Source organism: Leopardus geoffroyi, chromosome B2 (assembly GCF_018350155.1).
Source record: "Leopardus geoffroyi isolate Oge1 chromosome B2, O.geoffroyi_Oge1_pat1.0, whole genome shotgun sequence".
In the NCBI taxonomy this organism is placed as follows: Eukaryota; Metazoa; Chordata; class Mammalia; order Carnivora; family Felidae; genus Leopardus; species Leopardus geoffroyi.
In genome coordinates, this window is record NC_059332.1 from 59,521,825 (window position 1) to 59,534,221 (window position 12,397).

The 12,397-nt window shown below is 34.6% G+C and overlaps 1 protein-coding gene across 1 annotated transcript in view; it reads right to left on the bottom strand.

Annotated features, from left to right (window-relative positions):
• LOC123608564 (protein eyes shut homolog) overlaps positions 1-7,838 on the bottom strand; it is a 373,016-nt gene extending 365,178 nt beyond the window's left edge. The window contains exon 1 of the mRNA XM_045498670.1: positions 7,672-7,838. The gene's annotated coding sequence lies outside the window, so the exon portion shown is untranslated. The remainder of the gene's footprint in view (positions 1-7,671) is intronic.
• Between the last annotated feature and the right edge of the window lie 4,559 nt (positions 7,839-12,397).

A 12,397-nucleotide genomic window follows, 5' to 3' on the forward strand; every position in this document is an offset into this window, starting at 1 on the left:
ATATTGTGTTTTTGTGTGCTTCAGTTCCATTAAGGGTTTTGTAAATCCCACCTCTGTCATAGTTTTCTCCTCCTGCCCTGTTTAGGACAAATCCATGTCACATATATGGTTTATTGCTTCTTATTAGTGTATGACATTCCATACTGTGATTTACTACATTCTATTTATCCATTATTCTAGAGATAGATACACAGGTTGCTTCCAACTCCCTGTTTCCATATACACCATCCTTGTTTGGATCTTTGTAAGATTTACCCTGGGGTATGTATCCAAGAAAGGAATCTCTGCCTATATTTTTAATTTATTTTTCCCTCAGGGTACTGAATAATTTCTTCAATATGGATATACAAATATTTAAAACCATCCTTCTATTAATCAACACATGGCACTGAGGCAACAGGATACCTATGTGCAAAAAAATAAGATGGGTTTTTACTTTACTCCTTATACCAAAATAACTTCCACATGGATAGAAATTCAAACATTAAGGAGAAATGAAGTCATGGTAACAGCAGGAGAAAACACCGAAGTTCAAGGTCTGCCCACTTTTCTAGCTCCTCTAACATCCTCTTTCATATTTGTCCATCTCTCTGCAATCCATTTTCCTTACAAATGCCAGAATGATTTTTAAGAGACTGATGAATAATACACACCCTCAGTTAAACATACACACACACACACACACTCTCTCTCTCTCTCTAAAAGTTTCCTTTGCCATATAATACATTGTACATCTTCTATGCATTTTAGCATAGGCTCTGACTCCTGCCTTTTCTTTAAATGCATCCAGTACTGCTTGTTCTTTTGCAGACTGTGCTACAGCTACACAGCATTCCCCTTTGATTATGCCAAACTCTTTCCTGCTTCAGGGTATTTTCACTGTTCATCCCATTTGCCTGGGGTGCTCTTCTTTCTATTTGGATGGGTGATGTGTCTCCTTGCTATTAAGATGTCAGTTTAAATGTCAACTTTTGAGGCCCTTCCTGACTGTCCAATCTAAAGTACCTACCCAGGAAATGGCTCTTCACTCAATCTGAATTCTCTGCCTGGCATTTATTATTGATTATTTTCTTTCTTATTTGTATATTGATTTTTCTGCTCCTGCTTGGAAATAAAAGCTTAACAAGATCAGGAACCTTTGCTGTCAAATTTATTGTTGTTGTCTCAAAACCTAGAGCAGTGCAAGAAACAGGACAGATGCTTACAACTATTTGCTGGCTAAGTAAATAAATGACTCAAAGGAAACATACATATCTAGATTATTTTTAAACAGAAAACTTTGCAATTTCATCACTGTTTAGAAAAATTTTGTAATGTATTGGTTGTATTCTTTTGATAAGTAAACATTTCTCTGGCTCCAGTGTTAATCCACAAAGGCAATATTGAACATCTAAACATCAAGCTGAGACCAAATTCAGATTTAACAAGCTAATCTCAACATGCTGTGTTCTATAGGCTAATGACTGACATGTGTTTAAGAGATCATCATCTCCACAGGTTAGTGAGAAGATTAGAAACAATTTTCTCCCCTACTATGTCCTCATTGGCTTTGAGTTGTTCACTCTGTGTTTTGGAGGGAGTCTTTCTCTATCCTGTCACTTTCATTATTTTTTTTTCTGCAAAAGGCAAAGGTTCTTATTTTCCCTCATTACATTTATTTGTATTTATTGGAGCTAATTAATTTTATATTACATTTCAACCAGTTTCAAAATATGGTATAATTTATAAACAAACTGTCATTAATTTGAGCTTACTGAGAGAACATTTATGCTGATTTGGCGTGATTGACTTGTATTGTCATCTATAAGAACCAAGGAAACAGATATGAGCTAAAAGAGCTACACTAAACAACAGATTTTCAATGTAGACAAAAGAACCTTCCACTGGAAGAAGATGCCATCTAGGCCTTTCATAGCTTAAAAAGAGAAGTCATTGCCTGGCTTCATAGCTTCAAAGGACAGGCTGACTCTCTCATTAGGGGCTAATGAAGCCAGCACTCATTTACCATTCTGAAAATCCTAGCTCCCTTAAGAATGTGCCAACTATACTTTGCCTGCACTCTATTAATGAAACAACAAAGACCAGATTACAGCATATCTGTTTACAATATGGTTTAGTGAGTGTTTTAAGCCCACTGTGGAGAACCACTACTCAGAGAAAAAGACTCCTTTCAAAATATTACTGCTCATTGACAATGCACTTGACCAATGAAGAGTTCTGATGGATATGTACAAGATGAATGTTGTTTTCGTGCCTGCTAACACAAGATCCATTCTGAATCCCATTGATCAAGGAATAATTTGACTTTCAAGTCTTATTATTTAAGAATTACATTTTGTAAGTCTATAGCTGCCATAGTGATTCCTGTGATAGATCCAGGCAAAGTAAACTCAAAACCTTCTGGAAAGGATGCATCATTCTAGATACCATTGAAAACATTCATGATTCATGGAAAAAGGTCAAAATATCAACATTAACAGGAGTTTGGAAGAGTTGATTCCATTCCTCATGGATGATCTTTAGGGGTTCAAGAGTTAAATGGAGGAAATAACTACAATTAAAATAGCAAGAGAACTAGAATTAGAAATACAGAGTGAAGATGTGACTGAATTGCTGCAATCTCATGACACAACTTAAATAAATGAGGAGTTATTACTTATAAGTGAGCAATTTAAGTGATTTCTTAGGATGAAATCTACTTCTGGTGAAGATGCTTTGAAGATTGTTGAAATGACAACAAAGTATTTAGAATATTACATAAACTTAGTTGATAAATAAGCAGAACGGTTTGAGAAGACTGACTCCAATTTTAAAAGAAGTTCTATGGGTAAAATGTTATCAAATAGCATAGCATAGCATGTTACAAAAAAATCACTCATGAAAGGAAGAATCAATTGATGCACCAAACTTCATTATTATTTTAAGAAATTGCCACAGCCACCCCAACTTTCAGCAGCCACCACCCCTATGAGTCAACCACCATCAGCATGGAAGTGAGACCCTTCACCAGCAAAAATATTACGACTTGCTGAAAGCTCAGATGATTACTAACATTTTTAAGCAATAGCAATAAAGTTTTTTTATTTTTTTATTTTTAATACAGTTTTCTTTTTCTTTTATTTTTTTAGACGTTTATTTATTTTGAGTGACAGAGTAAGCATGAGTGGGACAGGGGCAGAGAGAGACTGAGAGAGAAAGAGAGGGATAATCCTAAAGAGACTCTACTGCCAAGGCAAAGCCTGACTTGGGACTCAATCCCATGAACCATGAGATCATGACCTGCACTGACAGTGTGGAGACTGCTTGGGATTCTCTCTCTCTCCCTTTTCTCTGACCCTACCCTGCTTGTGCTCTCTCTTTCTCAAAATAAATACACTTAAATCAGCAGACTTTGACTATAGCAATTTACCATCCATAATGTGGGTGGGCTTCATCCAATCATTTAAAGGCCTTAAAAGACTGAGATTCTCTAAGGAAGAAGAAATAATTCTGTCCTCTTTAAGACACAAAGCTGCCACATTAACTATTCCATGCATCTCCAGACTACCAGACTGCCTTACAGATTTATAGAAATGTACTTATATACATATGTACATACACACACACACACACACACACACACACACAAACACACACACAAATATAATAAGAAATTACTTTGTTTGAGGGATTTTTTAAATAAATCCAATTATGTTAGTTGATGACTTTCAAATATATATCCTAAAATTTTAATGATACATTTAAGAAGCCATTTAAATAATTGTATATTAACAACAAATAGATGAAATATTAAAATTTTATTGAGAATATATTCTATTCAGGGATGCCTGGGTGGCTCAGTCAGTTGAGTGTCTGACTTCAGCTCAGGTCATGATCTTGCAGTCCATGGGTTTGAGCCCTGCATCAGGTTCTGTGCTTCCAGCTCAGAGCCTGGAGCCTGCTTTGGATTCTGTGTCTTCTTCTCTCTGACCCTCCCCTGCTCATGCTCTCTCTTTCTCTCTCTCAAAAATAAATCAAACAGTAAGGAATGAAGAATATATTCTATTCAAAAATTTGAATAAGCAAAATGTATTGGTTGTATGTGCATTTACTTTCTCCAAATAAAAATTGATTTTATATTCATATTTAAAAATATGTTAAAAATGGGCCATTCACTATCTCTGTTTACATTTTTCTTATAATTCTATGGATGTCAAACTATTACTTTTAAAGTCCTGGAAGAAAGCTGAGTTCCAATAAATATGTTTATCTAAAATTGTGAGATGCTGACATCATCATGAATAAAGTGTGCTATTGATATTTGGAAAGCCTAATGAGGTTCTCCCCAAGGTTTGAGAAGAAAGAAATAAATTGCCTTCTGAGCATTAAGTGTAAATCTATCATGTAATAGATTGCCATGGAGCTACAAAGTCACTTTAAAGACGTCTTCTAAGGCTGTCAGATCTGGCTGTAATCTCATAACAGCACTATTAGTATGTCTGGAGAATGACTGAGTGAATTAGAAGTGAGGGTCCTTGAGAAGGAAGATGAAAAGAAGCCATAGAGGCAATCAAATTCTAAGGTGAAACAAATTCTCACATAAAAACTCCACTAGTAAAATCCATGTTAAATATACCACCAGTGTGCATATGGAAGCTTTGGGCATTTGTGTGTGTGTGTGTGTGTGTGTGTGTGTGTGTGTGTGTGTTATAAAGCATGCAAATCACCTAATAATGCATAATCCCTAACATGAATTGAGTTCTTAAGTCAGAGGTACTGCACTGAGCATATTACATGCAATATTATATTTAATACCTAACTAAACCAGATGAGATATATACTTTCACAACAATTTCATGAATGAGCAAATTAATGTGTTCAAATTTACAAAGCTAATGAGTGACAAAGAGTTTTCAGCCACATGTCTGACTTCAGAGCCCATACTCAACTACCATGCTAATCTAATATTTCCCTATTCAGATTCTAAATTCAACAAGTACAGTTATTATTATAATTCAGGATTACATATTCTTTTTCAAGGAAAAAACATGTGTTTGATGGAGAACATATTTCTCCAGACTCTGATGCTGCTCTATTTCTTGTAAAATGACAAATTGGCGTAAATTAACCTTAAATTATATTTGATTTCTGAGTAGCTTTCCAAAATAGAGTATAAAACCAAAGGATGGACAGCTTATATTTCTTCAAGAATGTTAGCACCATAAATTTAATAACTACTGTTTTGATTATCTACATAATAAAATTCACTTGATTAAAATGAGTATGACCTGGAAAGCAGAATCCATCATGCAATGCTCTCAAATCAGTTTCTGAGGACCTTAGGAGTTGGCTAAAACTTCTAAGACAATGATACACCATAAGTTCTCTTTGAGCAAAATGCAATAGGCGGCCTGAGGCATAATTTAATAATTTGCATTTCTTCTAGTTTATTCGAAGATGAAGATTGTTTCTTCAGCATTATTTTCTGGAAAGACCTTAGCTTTATTATCTTTTAAAATAGAATATCCTCTGGAACACACAGTTGTTGTGAAGTGGTATACTGTAATTTTTCACTTTTTGGATCCCATTACACAGAGACAGAAGTGAAATAAAGCATTTACTTGTATCAGTTGGGATATAAAATAGCAAAAAAATTTAAATTTATTTCGACTGCCCCTTCCAAAGATGTGTGGACACCACTGAAGTTTCTGTAAGCCTCAATAAGCATACAACATTTGTATTCAAATTATTAAGTGATTACCCTCCTGACAACTTGAGGCGCTCATGGGGAACACTGAATATTTTGGATGTTGACTTTTAGGGCAAGAACCTGGCAGAAGTCAATGAACCTGGGTCATATAAGATGATAATTTATGCTGGAATTGCTAAGGGCTTGTTGGCAATTCTCCACCAGAAATATTTTACTTCCTTTCTTTCTTTCCTTTTTTTTTTTTTCCTTTTTCCCTAAGCAACTTACTAATGTTTTATGGAAACTGTAGAAGTAGAAAGTGAGACAAGTTACGTTGCAGGTATGTTGTTGTTGTTTGTTTTGTTTTGTTTGGAACACTAACAGTATTTATTAAATGCCTCTAAATGACAGTTTGGGTGTTAACTTTGAGGCTTTAGTTGGACAAAGAGAAATTGTGACTGTTCCTTACCCTCACGAAACTTATTCTCCTGTTTATAATGCCGAAATATTTAAAATTTGCTCTTTTATCTGTGTGTGTGTGTGTGTGTGTGTGTGTGTGCATGTGTGTGTTTGTGTGTTTTCTTGGCTGCTACAACATGGAAGTTTCTTCACATTTAGGTGTTTGAGTTGCTGAATACTGACTAAAATTTATTATTAATAATTATAAAACTATTTTACTCAGGATAAAATCAAGATCACAGCTTTTTCATATCTGGATAAAGTGGCCAAAATTTCTTTTCAGGTTTTTAAAGCAATTTTAAGCCAGTTAAAATTGTACTTATAACTTAACATTCCAGAAAAGTAAAGACTAAAAGAATTTCTTAATAATTATTTAAAAATCTGAATTATGAACAACTGCAATTTTCGTTGAGAATATAAACACACTTAATCTACTAGTATTACTGTGTTTCCTGAATCCTCTCAATAATATAAGTTGACATCCTTATTAACTGAATACTAATTTTTAAATAAAAAATCCATTAGAGATGGTAATATCAAAATAGCATAATAATGTGTTAAAAAAGTTATAAGCATTCAGATGATAATATATATTTTATGAAATTCAACATTTAGTCTTTTGTAGACAGAATGACAGAAAGACATATAGTCATATTAGCCCTAACAATATTTAATAATACTATCTGATTAATTTTTAAAATAAAGTTAACCCTTAGTTTTAGAAATAGTCTGTCATTTGTTACCATATACCAAATAAATACAAGTGGTTCAAAACACATAATCTGAAATATTTTAATAATTAAGCAGATGTTTTTAAGATAATAAAAATCTTACATTTAAATAGTACTGATGAATCCTATTGAGGCATAAATCATCTAAATAATAAAATAAGATAGGATATTAATAAGGTAAGGCTGTTTGAAATTTAAAGCATCTTTTTCTTTTTAAAAAGAAATCATCATATCCAGTAAGATATAGATAAAGTCACATTAACAACAATATCAAAAGGAAATATTGCCTTTATAGTGTCATTGAGGAGGAACATTTTAGTGAGTATTAACATGAAAATAAAGGGCACTTCTAAAAATTCGGTTAAGTATTTACAGATTTCTAGTTAATCATTTGTAAACAAAGTGTGAAAATTACGCAATTTCTTTTGCAATTGACATTTCATAGCACCATGATGCTAGTGGACAATGGGGGAAAACTTTAAAAATCTCAAGCAATCATGGGTACGTTATGATTAAATAAAGACTCTGGTATTCCCCTAGATCCTATTCTGTAGAGGAGACAAACATTATATTCTTTGTTTGCAGATTCAAAGAATACAAAACATTTTTTTATTGATTCAAATAGAATGAATATCCTCGAGCATATGACAGAGAAGATTTTGCAAAAAGATTTTGTAGAGAACAGGCAAAAAATATGGTTAAAGAAATACTTATGACTAATCGAGATCTTTGTGGTGGTATTCAATTCAGTCAGGCAGTTTTGCAATCTTGTAATAGAAAAGTAATTTCTAGGAGGAATCAAGTACAACTTACCCCTGATTTTCAACCATTAGCCAAGGTAGCTTGCAACCCTGGGAGGCTTGTGATTACTGTTAATGTCTGTACATGCCTAGCATGTATCACTGTTTCTCAGAACCCTAATCAAATAAGGCTTCTTTTATATGTGGCTCCTGAAACAAGGCGCTAAAAGCCCTAACCTGTTGTAGTATAAAGGTAAACTCATTAAAGCCATGTGCAGGCTGACATAAGGCTTGGCCTTTATTTAGCTAATCTGGAGATGAATACAGAAAGCCATCTGGAGCTTTGTATAAATCCATAGGCAAAATACTTCCCTATAATTTAATTATTTCCAATTTCATTTGTAACTCACCATTTTCCTTGCTAACTTCATATGTCTCAGACTGAATGTTTTCTTGTGTTTTCAGGGATTATTACAAATTGATTTTTTTTTTTTTTTCATTCAGATACAGACAGTGGGAGAAAGAAAAAAGCCTTGTGTTGCTAGGGAAACCTGATGCTGAAGGTTTAGTGACAACCTCAGATGCTATTGTACAGCAAAGGCTGTCTGGATAAGAGAACAGAGAGAGAGCCTGCTGATGTGAAAAATCAATTTAGAATGTTACTTATTGATTCTATGATGATCTTTATAAAAGAAGTGATGCAGACTCTGTCTTTTTCTAAAGAAGAATTTTGGAACTATAATAAAGAAGACCTCAAGGAATTTATATCACTCAAGGTAGAATAAGTGAAATCTCACCTCCATCTGTGAGTTTGTAGAGAGAACAGGAATCACTGGACACTCTAGAATTTTGTCAAAATAAGATTCTATTAGTATATCCTGATCCTGCCGTTCCATTAGAATATTTTACTTAGTTTTATCTTCATATTTTAAAATTACTGAATTAAGCATAAAACATAGCATTATACTTGATCCTGTAGTTAGTATGTGGAAAATATATTCCATTAATCTTTTAATGAAAGAAAGTAATACTAATTTAAAATAGTAAAACTACACTATAAACAAAAAAGCTCACTTTCATTTGTAGCAATAAACAAAAGTATAGATATATGTATATTGTATATAATTTGTATTTATTATATATAGCATTGTATTTACATATTTTAATGCATGAAAATACTATTAAAATTTGCAATACAAAGGAAATTTTGGGTGTTGCCTTAAGGAAATCAGTCACTCATGACTATACAGAGGTCTCCCTAGACACTGAGACATTTACAAATAAGACATCATGTTATCAGACACATAATCTATAAATACCAGGGAAAAAATGTATTTATTATATTTTGCTTTTTTAAAGATAAAAGAGAATCTTTTAAAAAATAATTTTTAATGTTTATCTTTTGAGAGAGATAGAGCAAAAGCAGGGAGTGGCAGAGACAGAGCAAGACACAGAATCTGAAGTAGGCTGCGGGCACCTAGCTGTCACCACAGAGCCCAATGAGGGGCTTGAATTCACGAACTGTGAAATCATGACCTGAGCCGAAGTCAGACGCATAACCGACTGAGCCACCCAGGTACCCTACATTTTGCTTTTTTTTTTAAATTTATTTATTTTGAGGGAGAGAGAGCAAGAAGGGCAGAGAAAGAGGGAGAGAGAGACAGAATCTCAATCAGGTTTTGCACTGTCAGTGCAGAGCCCAACACAGGGCTCAAACTCATGAACCACGAGATCATGACGTGAGCTGAAATGAAGTCAGATGCTTAACTGACTGAGCCACCCAGGCGCCTCACATCTTGCTTTTCATAAGACTAGTAGAAAATTATTTCAAATTCTTTTGGTAAAGAAGTATGCTTTTGACTCAACTATTTTCCTTCTTCCTTCCTTCCTTCCTTCCTTCCTTCCTTCCTTCCTTCCTTCCTTCCTTTCTTCCTTCCTTCCAAATGATTGGGGAATTCTCTGATATGGTAAAATTTGATCAAAAAAGAAAGGGAAATAGGAGAGTAATTAAAATTTTCAGACATGTGTGGAGGAGATATCTAGTTAGAAAAAATAATAAGTACAAATACCCTAGAGTAGGCTACAGAAGAGTAGAGTAGAAAACTGGGTGAGAGGCAGGAGAGGCTAATGAGGTTAATGATGAGTCAGACCATATATGTCTTCTGTTGGACATTTCATGGACCTTAGCTTTTACTCTAAATATGATTCAAAGCTCCTGGAAATTTTGGGGAGGTGTTAAGGAATCACTCTAATTGTTGTATTGCGACTGGAGTGGGGGTGCAGGTGGGAGAGGGAAGAAGTGAAGACAGATAGGAGGCTACTGTATTCATTTAGGCACAAACTTAGATCAAGATAATAGATTTTAAAAAGTCAAATTCTGGATATAATCTTAATTTGGAATTGACAGACGTGTGATGGATTTATTGTGAGCCATGAAAGAAATATATTCCAAATCTAATCACTTCACATAACTTCTACTGCTATCACCCTTGTCAGAACCATCACCACTGAGCACAAGGGTTAATGTGAAAGCCCTCTAACAGACCTTCTTGTATCTGCCTTGCCTACCATCTCTGTCCCATCTATATTTTCAGCAGAGTAGCCAGAGTGGTCCTTTTAAAACTTAAGACATACAATGTCAAATATTCAATGAAATCCCACATTCCTTCCCATCTCCTCTAGAGTACAAGTCCATGGTTATTACAATGGCCCTTAAAGGGCTTTCAGAATCCGTTTTTCTGTTACTTCCTTGGTTTTCTTTCTCACTGATCCTTTTCTAAACACATTGGTTTCTTTGGTATTTTTCAAAGATGCCAAGCATATTATCTCCTTAGGTCCCTTCTCATGTTGACCTTTTCTCAGAATACTTCTCTCCCAGTTATATTAATTTCCTCAGGTGAATTATCTTACTGCCAGATATTTGAGTTACCTCTCACATTCTCAGTTAGGCCTATCTTAACATTAATATTACATCTCACTCTCCTCCTCTTCCCAATCTGCTTCACCCTGCTTCATTTTCCTTTTTTCCCCAGAGCTTGTCACCTTTTATGATACTATATTACCTGCTTGTTAGTATGTATATGACTTATTGTTTATTGTCTATGTCCTCCTTCTGGATTGTAATCATTAAGAGAATAGAAATGTCTGTGTTCTCCAGTGTTGTATAATTTCATAGCATAATGAGTTGCAGATAGTAGATGCTCACTCAATTATTGCAGATAAGTAAATGAAACATTGATAACTACAAGTTTTATGACCTGAAATACTGGAGACATTGGGTTTTATTTATTGATGGTGAAAGAATCTAGAAAAAAAAACATGTTTGGGAAGGGGATCAACATTAGTTCCTATAATACTAAGTTTGAGAGGACTATTAAACACACAGTGAAGAAGCTACAGAAACAGTTAAATGTCTGTATTTGGAGGTCAGAGAATGGAATCAACCTATAGATATAAATTTAGGAATCATTACCATACAGGTGGTCCATAAAACTATGGGACTAGAAAATATTTCCATTTATGGGTCGCTAAAACATTTTGAGATGTTGGAAATCGAAGAAGAATCAGCAAATGAAAATGCAAAAGGACTATAAGTGAGGCAGGAGTAAAAACAAGAGAGTGAAATCCCAGAAGGCAGGTAAAAGAAGTATTTTAAGAAAGAGGAAGCGAGAATTTGTGACATATACTACAGACAGATATTGAGGACACTGGAATACTGCCCCCACCCCATTATCCTAACTTTCATACACAACGGAGGAAATGGGAGATAATTACGCCCTGCCACAACAGTCCAAGGATGCACAATCCAGTAGGATGCCTCAGGGCTGCTCTCTTTCTGGCATACAATGGAGCTATCTACTTCAGGCCCCTGAGCCAATGTGGTAAGGAAGACAACTTTCAAAATTCTTTTAAGTTTTTTTTTATGTTAATTTATTTTTGAGACAGAGAGAGACAGAGCATGAATGAGGGAAGGTCAGAGAGAGAGGGAGACACAGAATCTGAAACAGGCTCCAGGCTCTGAGCTGTCAGCACAGAGCCCGACGCGGGGCTCGAACTCACGGACTGTGAGATCATGACCTGAGCCGAAGTCGAACACCTAACCGACTGAGCCACCCAGGCGCCCCTCAAAATTCTTGATGAGACTAAGGCCACACATCTTTTCTATTCTCTATTTCCCAAATTTAAGCAAATGGAAGGGGAAAATATTCTTTTTCAATTATTCCTCTCTAAATACTGCCCTATTTACAGACTGAGACTTTGAACTTAAAAGCCAAAACAAAACAAATAATAATAATAATAATAATAATAAGAAAGAAAGAGAGAGAAAGAAAGAAAGAAAGAAAGAAAGAAAGAAAGAAAGAAAGAAAAAAGTGCCATTTAGTATTTAGCTTCTCCTGTGATTGCTCTCCTAGATAACTTGTAAGAAAGATTAGGAATAGGGAAAGCCACAGTATTAAATTTTGTTAATATAATATCTGGGGAAATTAGACTATACTGCCATAAACATGTGGTCCACAGATCTATCATTTGGAAGGCAGACCTAAAATCTAATTTTTCACCCCAATATTACTCTCCTTCCTAATCATTCAGAATAGCCACTCATGTATGGAAAACCCTTACTCTAAGGAATTATGTTATTCCATGGCTGCCCTAGGACAATAATAATCAGATCATGAGTTTTTTATCTCACACATATGTTTTATAAAGGCCTATAGAGAAAAAAAAAGGTTAGAGAGGGAGGGAGCCAAAACATAAGAGACTCTTAAAAACTGAGAACAAACTGAGGGTTGATGGGGGGT